Here is a 14,758-nt window from a genome sequence, read left to right on the forward strand (position 1 = left end):
GGATTAGCTGATCTGGGCAGCCTTACCCTGCCGGCCGGCCCTCCCCAGGTGTGCCTGTTTGAGGTCAATAGAAACAGCGCTCCAGGCAGCAATAGCCCCTGAAGTTGTGCCTGCCTCCATATTCTCTGCCCCGTCCGTAGTCTCGGGGCTGTGCTGGTGGGAGGGAGTGAGGGGCCAAGGCTTTGTTGGTGGCCCGGTGTGAGTGGGGCTCTGCTGGCCTTTCTGCAGGAGTTGCCAGGCTGCCACCTGTAAAGAAGAGGATGTATCACCCATACCTTCCGATGGAATTTCTCTCCGGACAGAGGTGAGGAAGGAAAAAAGCAGTGGGGTCCGGGACAGGAGGGGTATCTCAGGCAGGGCGATAGAAAGCTTCCAGAAGAGCGCCCGGGGCCAGGACCATCCTGGCTGGCCTGCAGGCACCAAGTTGGCCTGCGTGCTGTCGCTGGTGTGGCTCCACGGCCCTTCCTCTAGGCTTTCAAGCCCTTGTACATATTCAGGTGTTTTACCTGGGAAGGGTGGCAACAGTTCAGCAGCAGCTGGCCTGGGGCTCAGCTCACGTTTACTCACAGATGCCTCAGCACGGTCCCCCAGCTTTGCAATGAGGACGCTCCTTGCATGGGGGGTGGGTTGCTGGCTGTATGGGAGGTGATTCCCCACCTCTGACCAATTTCAGAATAGTTTACCGCTGGAGCAAGTGCCCTGATAGGGTTTCCCTCTGTATAACTGGTGGTTTCAGGTTTTTTTTTCTTTTATGGTTCAAGTTAGATTTGATTCCTCTTTTATGTATTTATAGATATAAGCATGGAAATAATTCATTCCTATAAATACATCTGTGTGAAGGGAAGAACGTTTTTCTGTTTTATTTTAAAATTTTAGTTTTTAAAATTTTGAAATTTAATTTATTATTTTATACAGCAGGTTATTATTAGTTATGTATTTTATGCATATACATGTATACAGGTCAATCCCAATCTCCCAACTCATCCCACCACCAGCACCCCATGGCTTCCCACACTTGGTGTCCATACGTTTGTTCTCTACCTCTGTGTCTCTATTTCTTCCCTGCAAACCAGTTCATCTGTACCATTTTTTAGGTTCCACATATATGCATTAATATACAATATTTGTTTTCCTCTTTCTGACTTCATTCTGTATGACAGTCTCTAGATCCATCGATGTCTCTACAAATGACCCAGTTTCATTCCTTTTTATGGCTGAGTAAAATTCCATTTTATATATGTACCACATCTTTATCCATTCATCTGTCTGTGGGCATTTAGGTTGCTTGCATTACCTGGCTATTGTAAATAGTGCTGCAATGAACATTGTGGTGAATGTGCCTTTTTGATTTATGGTTTTCTCTGGGTATATGCCCAGAAGTGGGGTTGCTGGATCAGGTGGTAATTCTATTTCTAGTTTTTTTAAGGAAACTCCATACTGTTCTCCATAGTGACTGTATCAATTTACATCCCCACCAATAGTGGAAGAGGGCTCCTTTTGTCCACACCCTCCCCAGAATTTGTTGTTTGTAGAGTTTCTGATGATGCCGATTCTAACAGGTGTGAGGTGATACCTCATTGTAGTTTTGATTTGCATTTCTCTAATAATTAGTGCTGTTGAGCAGCTTTTCATGTGCGTCTTGGCCATCTCTGTGTCTTCTTTGAAGAAACGTCTCTTTAGATCTTCTGCCCATTTTTGTATTGGATTGTTTGTCTTTTTAATATTAAGCTGCATGAGCTGTTTATATATATATTGGAGATTAAACCTTTGTCCATTGATTCATTTGCAACGATTTTCGCCCATTCTGAGGGATGCCTTTTTCCATTCCCGTTTTTTTAACAAAAAAGGAAAGAAAGAAAAAGAAGCAGAACACTAATGTGCGTAAAATATGCCTTTTGAAATGGTCGTCTTGAAATATGGACGTCCTTTGAATTTTTTGGTCGATATGTGACCCCAGGATTTGTTTTCAGGGCAGGTGTCATTTACAGGCCTGCAATGATTTTGAATATCAACTGACCATTAGCGCTGGGATTAAAGCTGCTGTTGCGTGAAACGGCCACAAGGTGGCAGCAGTTCTCCCTTACCAAATCTGGTTAGTAGAGCAACAGAGCCTCAATGGAAGTCGTGTTCTAGATTGGAATTTAGAATGGAATGTGCCAGGAGAAAGCCCCTCAAGTTTGTCTCACTACTTCTTGTTCGTGGTTTTAATTTTTTTTTTTTATTTTCTATTACAGCAAGTTTGATTACAATGTTTGGCTTGTTGTAGGTGTGGAAGATGTGGTTCTTTTACACATATACAGATGTCTGTTCTTCCTGGGATCCTTTTCCCGTGTACGTTAGGACAGAATGTTGAGTAGTCTTCTCTTGGTATTCCGTAGGTCTTTGGTGATTATATATGTCACCTGTGTTTGATTATGTCTGTTAACCCCGATATCGTAATGAAACCAATCCTCACACCTTTCCATTGGTGAACCATAAGTTTGTTTAATGAATCTGTGCTTGCCCTTCTCCGTGGAAATATCTGCCCTGGTATCCATTTTTAGGTAACACCTATAAGTGATATGATACGATATGTGTCTTTCACTTTCTGACTTACTCCAAGTCACGTGATTACCTCTAGACTCATCTACGGGACTGCAACTGGCATTGTGTCCTTTTTTTCCTTGGCTTCTATTCTGCCTTAGCGAGGTCCATTTTCAACAATGTGATTCCCTGAGGGTTGTGGATTAGCTGATCTGGGCAGCCTTACCCTGCCAGCCGGCCCTCCCCAGGTGTGCCTGGTTGAGGTCAATATAAACAGCACTCCAGGCAGCAATAGCCCCTGAAGTTGTGCCTGACTCCATATTCTCTGCCCCGTCAGCAGTCTCGGGGCTGTGCTGGTGGGAGGGAGTGAGGGGCCAAGGCTTTGTTGGTTGCCCGGTGTGAGTGGGGCTCTGCTGGCCTTTCTGCAGGAGTTGCCAGGCTGCCACCTGTAAAGAAGAGGATGTGTCACCCATACCTTCCGATGGAATTTCTCTCCGGACAGAGGTGAGGAAGGAAAAAAGCAGTGGGGGCCGGGACAGGAGGGGTATCTCAGGCAGGGCGATAGAAAGCTTCCAGAAGAGCGCCCGGGGCCAGGACCATCCTGGCTGGCCTGCAGGCACCAAGTTGGCCTGCGTGCTGTCGCTGGTGTGGCTCCACGGCCCTTCCTCTAGGCTTTCAAGCCCTTGTACATATTCAGGTGTTTTACCTGGGAAGGGTGGCAACAGTTCAGCAGCAGCTGGCCTGGGGCTCAGCTCACGTTTACTCACAGATGCCTCAGCACGGTCCCCCAGCTTTGCAATGAGGACGCTCCTTGCATGGGGGGTGGGTTGCTGGCTGTATGGGAGGTGATTCCCCACCTCTGACCAATTTCAGAATTGTTTACCGCTGGAGCAAGTGCCCTGATAGGGTTTCCCTCTGTATAACTGGTGGGTTCAGGTTTTTTTTTCTTTTATGGTTCAAGTTAGATTTGATTCCTCTTTTATGTATTTATAGATATAAGCATGGAAATAATTCATTCCTATAAATACATCTGTGTGAAGGGAAGAACGTTTTTCTGTTTTATTTTAAAATTTTATTTTTTAAAATTTTGAAATTTAATTTATTATTTTATACAGCAGGTTATTATTAGTTATGTATTTTATGCATATACATGTATAGAGGTCAATCCCAATCTCCCAACTCATCCCACCACCAGCACCCCATGGCTTCCCACACTTGGTGTCCATACGTTTGTTCTCTACCTCTGTGTCTCTATTTCTTCCCTGCAAACCAGTTCATCTGTACCATTTTTTAGGTTCCACATATATGCATTAATATACAATATTTGTTTTCCTCTTTCTGACTTCATTCTGTATGACAGTCTCTAGATCCATCGATGTCTCTACAAATGACCCAGTTTCATTCCTTTTTATGGCTGAGTAAAATTCCATTTTATATATGTACCACATCTTTATCCATTCATCTGTCTGTGGGCATTTAGGTTGCTTGCATTACCTGGCTATTGTAAATAGTGCTGCAATGAACATTGTGGTGAATGTGCCTTTTTGATTTATGGTTTTCTCTGGGTATATGCCCAGAAGTTGGATTGCTGGATCAGATGGTAATTCTATTTCTAGTTTTTTTAAGGAAACTCCATACTGTTCTCCATAGTGACTGTATCAATTTACATCCCCACCAATAGTGGAAGAGGGCTCCTTTTGTCCACACCCTCCCCAGAATTTGTTGTTTGTAGAGTTTCTGATGATGCCGATTCTAACAGGTGTGAGGTGATACCTCATTGTAGTTTTGATTTGCATTTCTCTAATAATTAATGCTGTTGAGCAGCTTTTCATGTGCGTCTTGGCCATCTCTGTGTCTTCTTTGAAGAAACGTCTCTTTAGATCTTCTGCCCATTTTTGTATTGGATTGTTTGTCTTTTTAATATTAAGCTGCATGAGCTGTTTATATATATATTGGAGATTAAACCTTTGTCCATTGATTCATTTGCAACGATTTTCGCCCATTCTGAGGGATGCCTTTTTCCATTCCCGTTTTTTTAACAAAAAAGGAAAGAAAGAAAAAGAAGCAGAACACTAATGTGCGTAAAATATGCCTTTTGAAATGGTCGTCTTGAAATATGGACGTCCTTTGAATTTTTTGGTCGATATGTGACCCCAGGATTTGTTTTCAGGGCAGGTGTCATTTACAGGCCTGCAATGATTTTGAATATCAACTGACCATTAGCGCTGGGATTAAAGCTGCTGTTGCGTGAAACGGCCACAAGGTGGCAGCAGTTCTCCCTTACCAAATCTGGTTAGTAGAGCAACAGAGCCTCAATGGAAGTCTTGTTCTAGATTGGAATTTAGAATGGAATGTGCCAGTAGAAAGCCCCTCAAGTTTGTCTCACTACTTCTTGTTCGTGTTTTTAATTTTTTTTTTTATTTTCCATTACAGCAAGTTTGATTACAATGTTTGGCTTGTTGTAGGTGTGGAAGATGTGGTTCTTTTACACATATACAGATGTCTGTTCTTCCTGGGATCCTTTTCCCGTGTACGTTAGGACAGAATGTTGAGTAGTCTTCTCTTGGTATTCCGTAGGTCTTTGGTGATTATATATGTCACCTGTGTTTGATTATGTCTGTTAACCCCGGTATCGTAATGAAACCAATCCTCACACCTTTCCATTGGTGAACCATAAGTTTGTTTAATGAATCTGTGATTGCCCTTCTCCGTGGAAATATCTGCCCTGGTATCCATTTTTAGGTAACACCTATAAGTGATATGATACGATATGTGTCTTTCACTTTCTGACTTACTCCAAGTCACGTGATTACCTCTAGACTCATCTACGGGGCTGCAAATGGCATTGTGTCCTTTTTTTCCTTGGCTTCTATTCTGCCTTAGCGAGGTCCATTTTCAACAATGTGATTCCCTGAGGGTTGTGGATTAGCTGATCTGGGCAGCCTTACCCTGCCGGCCGGCCCTCCCCAGGTGTGCCTGGTTGAGGTCAATATAAACAGCACTCCAGGCAGCAATAGCCCCTGAAGTTGTGCTTGACTCCATATTCTCTGCCCCGTCAGCAGTCTCGGGGCTGTGCTGGTGGGAGGGAGTGAGGGGCCAAGGCTTTGTTGGTGGCCCGGTGTGAGTGGGGCTCTGCTGGCCTTTCTGCAGGAGTTGCCAGGCTGCCACCTGTAAAGAAGAGGATGTGTCACCCATACCTTCCGATGGAATTTCTCTCCGGACAGAGGTGAGGAAGGAAAAAATCAGTGGGGGCCGGGACAGGAGGGGTATCTCAGGCAGGGCGATAGAAAGCTTCCAGAAGAGCGCCCGGGGCCAGGACCATCCTGGCTGGCCTGCAGGCACCAAGTTGGCCTGCGTGCTGTCGCTGGTGTGGCTCCACGGCCCTTCCTCTAGGCTTTCAAGCCCTTGTACATACTCAGGTGTTTTACCTGGGAAGGGTGGCAACAGTTCAGCAGCAGCTGGCCTGGGGCTCAGCTCACGTTTACTCACAGATGCCTCAGCACGGTCCCCCAGCTTTGCAATGAGGACGCTCCTTGCATGGGGGGTGGGTTGCTGGCTGTATGGGAGGTGATTCCCCACCTCTGACCAATTTCAGAATTGTTTACCGCTGGAGCAAGTGCCCTGATAGGGTTTCCCTCTGTATAACTGGTGGGTTCAGGTATTTTTTCTTTTATGGTTCAAGTTAGATTTGATTCCTCTTTTATGTATTTATAGATATAAGCATGGAAATAATTCATTCCTATAAATACATCTGTGTGAAGGGAAGAACGTTTTTCTGTTTTATTTTAAAATTTTAGTTTTTAAAATTTTGAAATTTAATTTTATTTATTTTTTTTATACAGCAGGTTATTATTAGTTATGTATTTTATGCATATACATGTATACAGGTCAATCCCAATCTCCCAACTCATCCCACCACCAGCACCCCATGGCTTCCCACACTTGGTGTCCATACGTTTGTTCTCTACATCTGTGTCTCTATTTCTTCCCTGCAAACCAGTTCATCTGTACCATTTTTTAGGTTCCACATATATGCATTAATATACAATATTTGTTTTCCTCTTTCTGACTTACTTCATTCTGTATGACAGTCTCTAGATCCATCGATGTCTCTACAAATGACCCAGTTTCATTCCTTTTTATGGCTGAGTAAAATTCCATTTTATATATGTACCACATCTTTATCCATTCATCTGTCTGTGGGCATTTAGGTTGCTTGCATTACCTGGCTATTGTAAATAGTGCTGCAATGAACATTGTGGTGAATGTGCCTTTTTGATTTATGGTTTTCTCTGGGTATATGCCCAGAAGTGGGATTGCTGGATCAGATGGTAATTCTATTTCTAGTTTTTTTAAGGAAACTCCATACTGTTCTCCATGGTGACTGTATCAATTTACATCCCCACCAATAGTGGAAGAGGGCTCCTTTTGTCCACACCCTCCCCAGAATTTGTTGTTTGTAGAGTTTCTGATGATGCCGATTCTAACAGGTGTGAGGTGATACCTCATTGTAGTTTTGATTTGCATTTCTCTAATAATTAGTGCTGTTGAGCAGCTTTTCATTTGCGTCTTGGCCATCTCTGTGTCTTCTTTGAAGAAACGTCTCTTTACATCTTCTGCCCATTTTTGTACTGGGTTGTTTGTTTTTTTAATATTAAGCTGCATGAGCTGTTTATATATATATTGGAGATTAAACCTTTGTCCATTGATTCATTTGCAACGATTTTCGCCCATTCTGAGGGATGCCTTTTTCCATTCCCGTTTTTTTAACAAAAAAGGAAAGAAAGAAAAAGAAGCAGAACACTAATGTGCGTAAAATATGCCTTTTGAAATGGTCGTCTTGAAATATGGACGTCCTTTGAATTTTTTGGTCGATATGTGACCCCAGGATTTGTTTTCAGGGCAGGTGTCATTTACAGGCCTGCAATGATTTTGAATATCAACTGACCATTAGCGCTGGGATTAAAGCTGCTGTTGCGTGAAACGGCCACAAGGTGGCAGCAGTTCTCCCTTACCAAATCTGGTTAGTAGAGCAACAGAGCCTCAATGGAAGTCGTGTTCTAGATTGGAATTTAGAATGGAATGTGCCAGGAGAAAGCCCCTCAAGTTTGTCTCACTACTTCTTGTTCGTGGTTTTAATTTTTTTTTTTTATTTTCTATTACAGCAAGTTTGATTACAATGTTTGGCTTGTTGTAGGTGTGGAAGATGTGGTTCTTTTACACATATACAGATGTCTGTTCTTCCTGGGATCCTTTTCCCGTGTACGTTAGGAGAGAATGTTGAGTAGTCTTCTCTTGGTATTCCGTAGGTCTTTGGTGATTATATATGTCACCTGTGTTTGATTATGTCTGTTAACCCCGATATCGTAATGAAACCAATCCTCACACCTTTCCATTGGTGAACCATAAGTTTGTTTAATGAATCTGTGCTTGCCCTTCTCCGTGGAAATATCTGCCCTGGTATCCATTTTTAGGTAACACCTATAAGTGATATGATACGATATGTGTCTTTCACTTTCTGACTTACTACAAGTCACGTGATTACCTCTAGACTCATCTATGGGACTGCAACTGGCATTGTGTCCTTTTTTTCCTTGGCTTCTATTCTGCCTTAGCGAGGTCCATTTTCAACGATGTGATTCCCTGAGGGTTGTGGATTAGCTGATCTGGGCAGCCTTACCCTGCCGGCCGGCCCTCCCCAGGTGTGCCTGTTTGAGGTCAATATAAACAGCACTCCAGGCAGCAATAGCCCCTGAAGTTGTGCCTGACTCCATATTCTCTGCCCCGTCAGCAGTCTCGGGGCTGTGCTGGTGGGAGGGAGTGAGGGGCCAAGGCTTTGTTGGTTGCCCGGTGTGAGTGGGGCTCTGCTGGCCTTTCTGCAGGAGTTGCCAGGCTGCCACCTGTAAAGAAGAGGATGTGTCACCCATACCTTCCGATGGAATTTCTCTCCGGACAGAGGTGAGGAAGGAAAAAAGCAGTGGGGGCCGGGACAGGAGGGGTATCTCAGGCAGGGCGATAGAAAGCTTCCAGAAGAGCGCCCGGGGCCAGGACCATCCTGGCTGGCCTGCAGGCACCAAGTTGGCCTGCGTGCTGTCGCTGGTGTGGCTCCACGGCCCTTCCTCTAGGCTTTCAAGCCCTTGTACATATTCAGGTGTTTTACCTGGGAAGGGTGGCAACAGTTCAGCAGCAGCTGGCCTGGGGCTCAGCTCACGTTTACTCACAGATGCCTCAGCACGGTCCCCCAGCTTTGCAATGAGGACGCTCCTTGCATGGGGGGTGGGTTGCTGGCTGTATGGGAGGTGATTCCCCACCTCTGACCAATTTCAGAATTGTTTACCGCTGGAGCAAGTGCCCTGATAGGGTTTCCCTCTGTATAACTGGTGGGTTCAGGTTTTTTTTTCTTTTATGGTTCAAGTTAGATTTGATTCCTCTTTTATGTATTTATAGATATAAGCATGGAAATAATTCATTCCTATAAATACATCTGTGTGAAGGGAAGAAAGTTTTTCTGTTTTATTTTAAAATTTTAGTTTTTAAAATTTTGAAATTTAATTTATTTTTTTTATACAGCAGGTTATTATTAGTTATGTATTTTATGCATATACATGTATACAGGTCAATCCCAATCTCCCAACTCATCCCACCACCAGCACCCCATGGCTTCCCACACTTGGTGTCTATACGTTTGTTCTCTACATCTGTGTCTCTATTTCTTCCCTGCAAACCAGTTCATCTGTACCATTTTTTAGGTTCCACATATATGCATTAATATACAATATTTGTTTTCCTCTTTCTGACTTACTTCATTCTGTATGACAGTCTCTAGATCCATCGATGTCTCTACAAATGACCCAGTTTCATTCCTTTTTATGGCTGAGTAAAATTCCATTTTATATATGTACCACATCTTTATCCATTCATCTGACTGTGGGCATTTAGGTTGCTTGCATTACCTGGCTATTGTAAATAGTGCTGCAATGAACATTGTGGTGAATGTGCCTTTTTGATTTATGGTTTTCTCTGGGTATATGCCCAGAAGTGGGATTGCTGGATCAGATGGTAATTCTATTTCTAGTTTTTTTAAGGAAACTCCATACTGTTCTCCATGGTGACTGTATCAATTTACATCCCCACCAATAGTGGAAGAGGGCTCCTTTTGTCCACACCCTCCCCAGAATTTGTTGTTTGTAGAGTTTCTGATGATGCCGATTCTAACAGGTGTGAGGTGATACCTCATTGTAGTTTTGATTTGCATTTCTCTAATAATTAGTGCTGTTGAGCAGCTTTTCATTTGCGTCTTGGCCATCTCTGTGTCTTCTTTGAAGAAACGTCTCTTTACATCTTCTGCCCATTTTTGTACTGGGTTGTTTGTTTTTTTAATATTAAGCTGCATGAGCTGTTTATATATATATTGGAGATTAAACCTTTGTCCATTGATTCATTTGCAACGATTTTCGCCCATTCTGAGGGATGCCTTTTTCCATTCCCGTTTTTTTAACAAAAAAGGAAAGAAAGAAAAAGAAGCAGAACACTAATGTGCGTAAAATATGCCTTTTGAAATGGTCGTCTTGAAATATGGACGTCCTTTGAATTTTTTGGTCGATATGTGACCCCAGGATTTGTTTTCAGGGCAGGTGTCATTTACAGGCCTGCAATGATTTTGAATATCAACTGACCATTAGCGCTGGGATTAAAGCTGCTGTTGCGTGAAACGGCCACAAGGTGGCAGCAGTTCTCCCTTACCAAATCTGGTTAGTAGAGCAACAGAGCCTCAATGGAAGTCGTGTTCTAGATTGGAATTTAGAATGGAATGTGCCAGGAGAAAGCCCCTCAAGTTTGTCTCACTACTTCTTGTTCGTGGTTTTAATTTTTTTTTTTATTTTCTATTACAGCAAGTTTGATTACAATGTTTGGCTTGTTGTAGGTGTGGAAGATGTGGTTCTTTTACACATATACAGATGTCTGTTCTTCCTGGGATCCTTTTCCCGTGTACGTTAGGACAGAATGTTGAGTAGTCTTCTCTTGGTATTCCGTAGGTCTTTGGTGATTATATATGTCACCTGTGTTTGATTATGTCTGTTAACCCCGATATCGTAATGAAACCAATCCTCACACCTTTCCATTGGTGAACCATAAGTTTGTTTAATGAATCTGTGCTTGCCCTTCTCCGTGGAAATATCTGCCCTGGTATCCATTTTTAGGTAACACCTATAAGAGATATGATACGATATGTGTCTTTCACTTTCTGACTTACTACAAGTCACGTGATTACCTCTAGACTCATCTACGGGACTGCAACTGGCATTGTGTCCTTTTTTTCCTTGGCTTCTATTCTGCCTTAGCGAGGTCCATTTTCAACAATGTGATTCCCTGAGGGTTGTGGATTAGCTGATCTGGGCAGCCTTACCCTGCCGGCCGGCCCTCCCCAGGTGTGCCTGGTTGAGGTCAATATAAACAGCACTCCAGGCAGCAATAGCCCCTGAAGTTGTGCCTGACTCCATATTCTCTGCCCCGTCAGCAGTCTCGGGGCTGTGCTGGTGGGAGGGAGTGAGGGGCCAAGGCTTTGTTGGTTGCACGGTGTGAGTGGGGCTCTGCTGGCCTTTCTGCAGGAGTTGCCAGGCTGCCACCTGTAAAGAAGAGGATGTGTCACCCATACCTTCCGATGGAATTTCTCTCCGGACAGAGGTGAGGAAGGAAAAAAGCAGTGGGGGCCGGGACAGGAGGGGTATCTCAGGCAGGGCGATAGAAAGCTTCCAGAAGAGCGCCCGGGGCCAGGACCATCCTGGCTGGCCTGCAGGCACCAAGTTGGCCTGCGTGCTGTCGCTGGTGTGGCTCCACGGCCCTTCCTCTAGGCTTTCAAGCCCTTGTACATATTCAGGTGTTTTACCTGGGAAGGGTGGCAACAGTTCAGCAGCAGCTGGCCTGGGGCTCAGCTCACATTTACTCACAGATGCCTCAGCACGGTCCCCCAGCTTTGCAATGAGGACGCTCCTTGCATGGGGGGTGGGTTGCTGGCTGTATGGGAGGTGATTCCCCACCTCTGACCAATTTCAGAATTGTTTACCGCTGGAGCAAGTGCCCTGATAGGGTTTCCCTCTGTATAACTGGTGGGTTCAGGTTTTTTTTTCTTTTATGGTTCAAGTTAGATTTGATTCCTCTTTTATGTATTTATAGATATAAGCATGGAAATAATTCATTCCTATAAATACATCTGTGTGAAGGGAAGAACGTTTTTCTGTTTTATTTTAAAATTTTAGTTTTTAAAATTTTGAAATTTAATTTATTTTTTTTATACAGCAGGTTATTATTAGTTATGTATTTTATGCATATACATGTATACAGGTCAATCCCAATCTCCCAACTCATCCCACCACCAGCACCCCATGGCTTCCCACACTTGGTGTCCATACGTTTGTTCTCTACCTCTGTGTCTCTATTTCTTCCCTGCAAACCAGTTCATCTGTACCATTTTTTAGGTTCCACATATATGCATTAATATACAATATTTGTTTTCCTCTTTCTGACTTACTTCATTCTGTATGACAGTCTCTAGATCCATCGATGTCTCTACAAATGACCCAGTTTCATTCCTTTTTATGGCTGAGTAAAATTCCATTTTATATATGTACCACATCTTTATCCATTCATCTGTCTGTGGGCATTTAGGTTGCTTGCATTACCTGGCTATTGTAAATAGTGCTGCAATGAACATTGTGGTGAATGTGCCTTTTTGATTTATGGTTTTCTCTGGGTATATGCCCAGAAGTGGGATTGCTGGATCAGATGGTAATTCTATTTCTAGTTTTTTTAAGGAAACTCCATACTGTTCTCCATGGTGACTGTATCAATTTACATCCCCACCAATAGTGGAAGAGGGCTCCTTTTGTCCACACCCTCCCCAGAATTTGTTGTTTGTAGAGTTTCTGATGATGCCGATTCTAACAGGTGTGAGGTGATACCTCATTGTAGTTTTGATTTGCATTTCTCTAATATTAGTGCTGTTGAGCAGCTTTTCATGTGCGTCTTGGCCATCTCTGTGTCTTCTTTGAAGAAACGTCTCTTTAGATCTTCTGCCCATTTTTGTATTGGGTTGTTTGTTTTTTTAATATTAAGCTGCATGAGCTGTTTATATATATATTGGAGATTAAACCTTTGTCCATTGATTCATTTGCAACGATTTTCGCCCATTCTGAGGGATGCCTTTTTCCATTCCCGTTTTTTTAACAAAAAAGGAAAGAAAGAAAAAGAAGCAGAACACTAATGTGCGTAAAATATGCCTTTTGAAGTGGTCGTCTTGAAATATGGACGTCCTTTGAATTTTTTGGTCGATATGTGACCCCAGGATTTGTTTTCAGGGCAGGTGTCATTTACAGGCCTGCAATGATTTTGAATATCAACTGACCATTAGCACTGGGATTAAAGCTGCTGTTGCGTGAAACGGCCACAAGGTGGCAGCAGTTCTCCCTTACCAAATCTGGTTAGTAGAGCAACAGAGCCTCAATGGAAGTCCTGTTCTAGATTGGAATTTAGAATGGAATGTGCCAGGAGAAAGCCCCTCAAGTTTGTCTCACTACTTCTTGTTCGGGTTTTTAATTTTTTTTTTATTTTCTATTACAGCAAGTTTGATTACAATGTTTGGCTTGTTGTAGGTGTGGAAGATGTGGTTCTTTTACACATATACAGATGTCTGTTCTTCCTGGGATCCTTTTCCCATGTACGTTAGGACAGAATGTTGAGTAGTCTTCTCTTGGTATTCCGTAGGTCTTTGGTGATTATATATGTCACCTGTGTTTGATTATATCTGTTAACCCCGATATCATAATGAAACCAATCCTCACACCTTTCCATTGGTGAACCATAAGTTTGTTTAATGAATCTGTGATTACCCTTCTCTGTGGAAATATCTGCCCTGGTATCCATTTTTAGGTAACACCTATAAGTGATATGATACGATATGTGTCTTTCACTTTCTGACTTACTCCAAGTCACGTGATTACCTCTAGACTCATCTACGGGGCTGCAACTGGCATTGTGTCCTTTTTTTCCTTGGCTTCTATTCTGCCTTAGCGAGGTCCATTTTCAACAATGTGATTCCCTGAGGGTTGTGGATTAGCTGATCTGGGCAGCCTTACCCTGCCGGCCGGCCCTCCCCAGGTGTGCCTGTTTGAGGTCAATAGAAACAGCGCTCCAGGCAGCAATAGCCCCTGAAGTTGTGCCTGCCTCCATATTCTCTGCCCCGTCCGTAGTCTCGGGGCTGTGCTGGTGGGAGGGAGTGAGGGGCCAAGGCTTTGTTGGTGGCCCGGTGTGAGTGGGGCTCTGCTGGCCTTTCTGCAGGAGTTGCCAGGCTGCCACCTGTAAAGAAGAGGATGTATCACCCATACCTTCCGATGGAATTTCTCTCCGGACAGAGGTGAGGAAGGAAAAAAGCAGTGGGGTCCGGGACAGGAGGGGTATCTCAGGCAGGGCGATAGAAAGCTTCCAGAAGAGCGCCCGGGGCCAGGACCATCCTGGCTGGCCTGCAGGCACCAAGTTGGCCTGCGTGCTGTCGCTGGTGTGGCTCCACGGCCCTTCCTCTAGGCTTTCAAGCCCTTGTACATATTCAGGTGTTTTACCTGGGAAGGGTGGCAACAGTTCAGCAGCAGCTGGCCTGGGGCTCAGCTCACGTTTACTCACAGATGCCTCAGCACGGTCCCCCAGCTTTGCAATGAGGACGCTCCTTGCATGGGGGGTGGGTTGCTGGCTGTATGGGAGGTGATTCCCCACCTCTGACCAATTTCAGAATAGTTTACCGCTGGAGCAAGTGCCCTGATAGGGTTTCCCTCTGTATAACTGGTGGTTTCAGGTTTTTTTTTCTTTTATGGTTCAAGTTAGATTTGATTCCTCTTTTATGTATTTATAGATATAAGCATGGAAATAATTCATTCCTATAAATACATCTGTGTGAAGGGAAGAACGTTTTTCTGTTTTATTTTAAAATTTTAGTTTTTAAAATTTTGAAATTTAATTTATTATTTTATACAGCAGGTTATTATTAGTTATGTATTTTATGCATATACATGTATACAGGTCAATCCCAATCTCCCAACTCATCCCACCACCAGCACCCCATGGCTTCCCACACTTGGTGTCCATACGTTTGTTCTCTACCTCTGTGTCTCTATTTCTTCCCTGCAAACCAGTTCATCTGTACCATTTTTTAGGTTCCACATATATGCATTAATATACAATATTTGTT

Source organism: Mesoplodon densirostris, chromosome 14 (genome assembly GCF_025265405.1).
Source record: "Mesoplodon densirostris isolate mMesDen1 chromosome 14, mMesDen1 primary haplotype, whole genome shotgun sequence".
NCBI classification, from domain to species: Eukaryota; Metazoa; Chordata; class Mammalia; order Artiodactyla; family Ziphiidae; genus Mesoplodon; species Mesoplodon densirostris.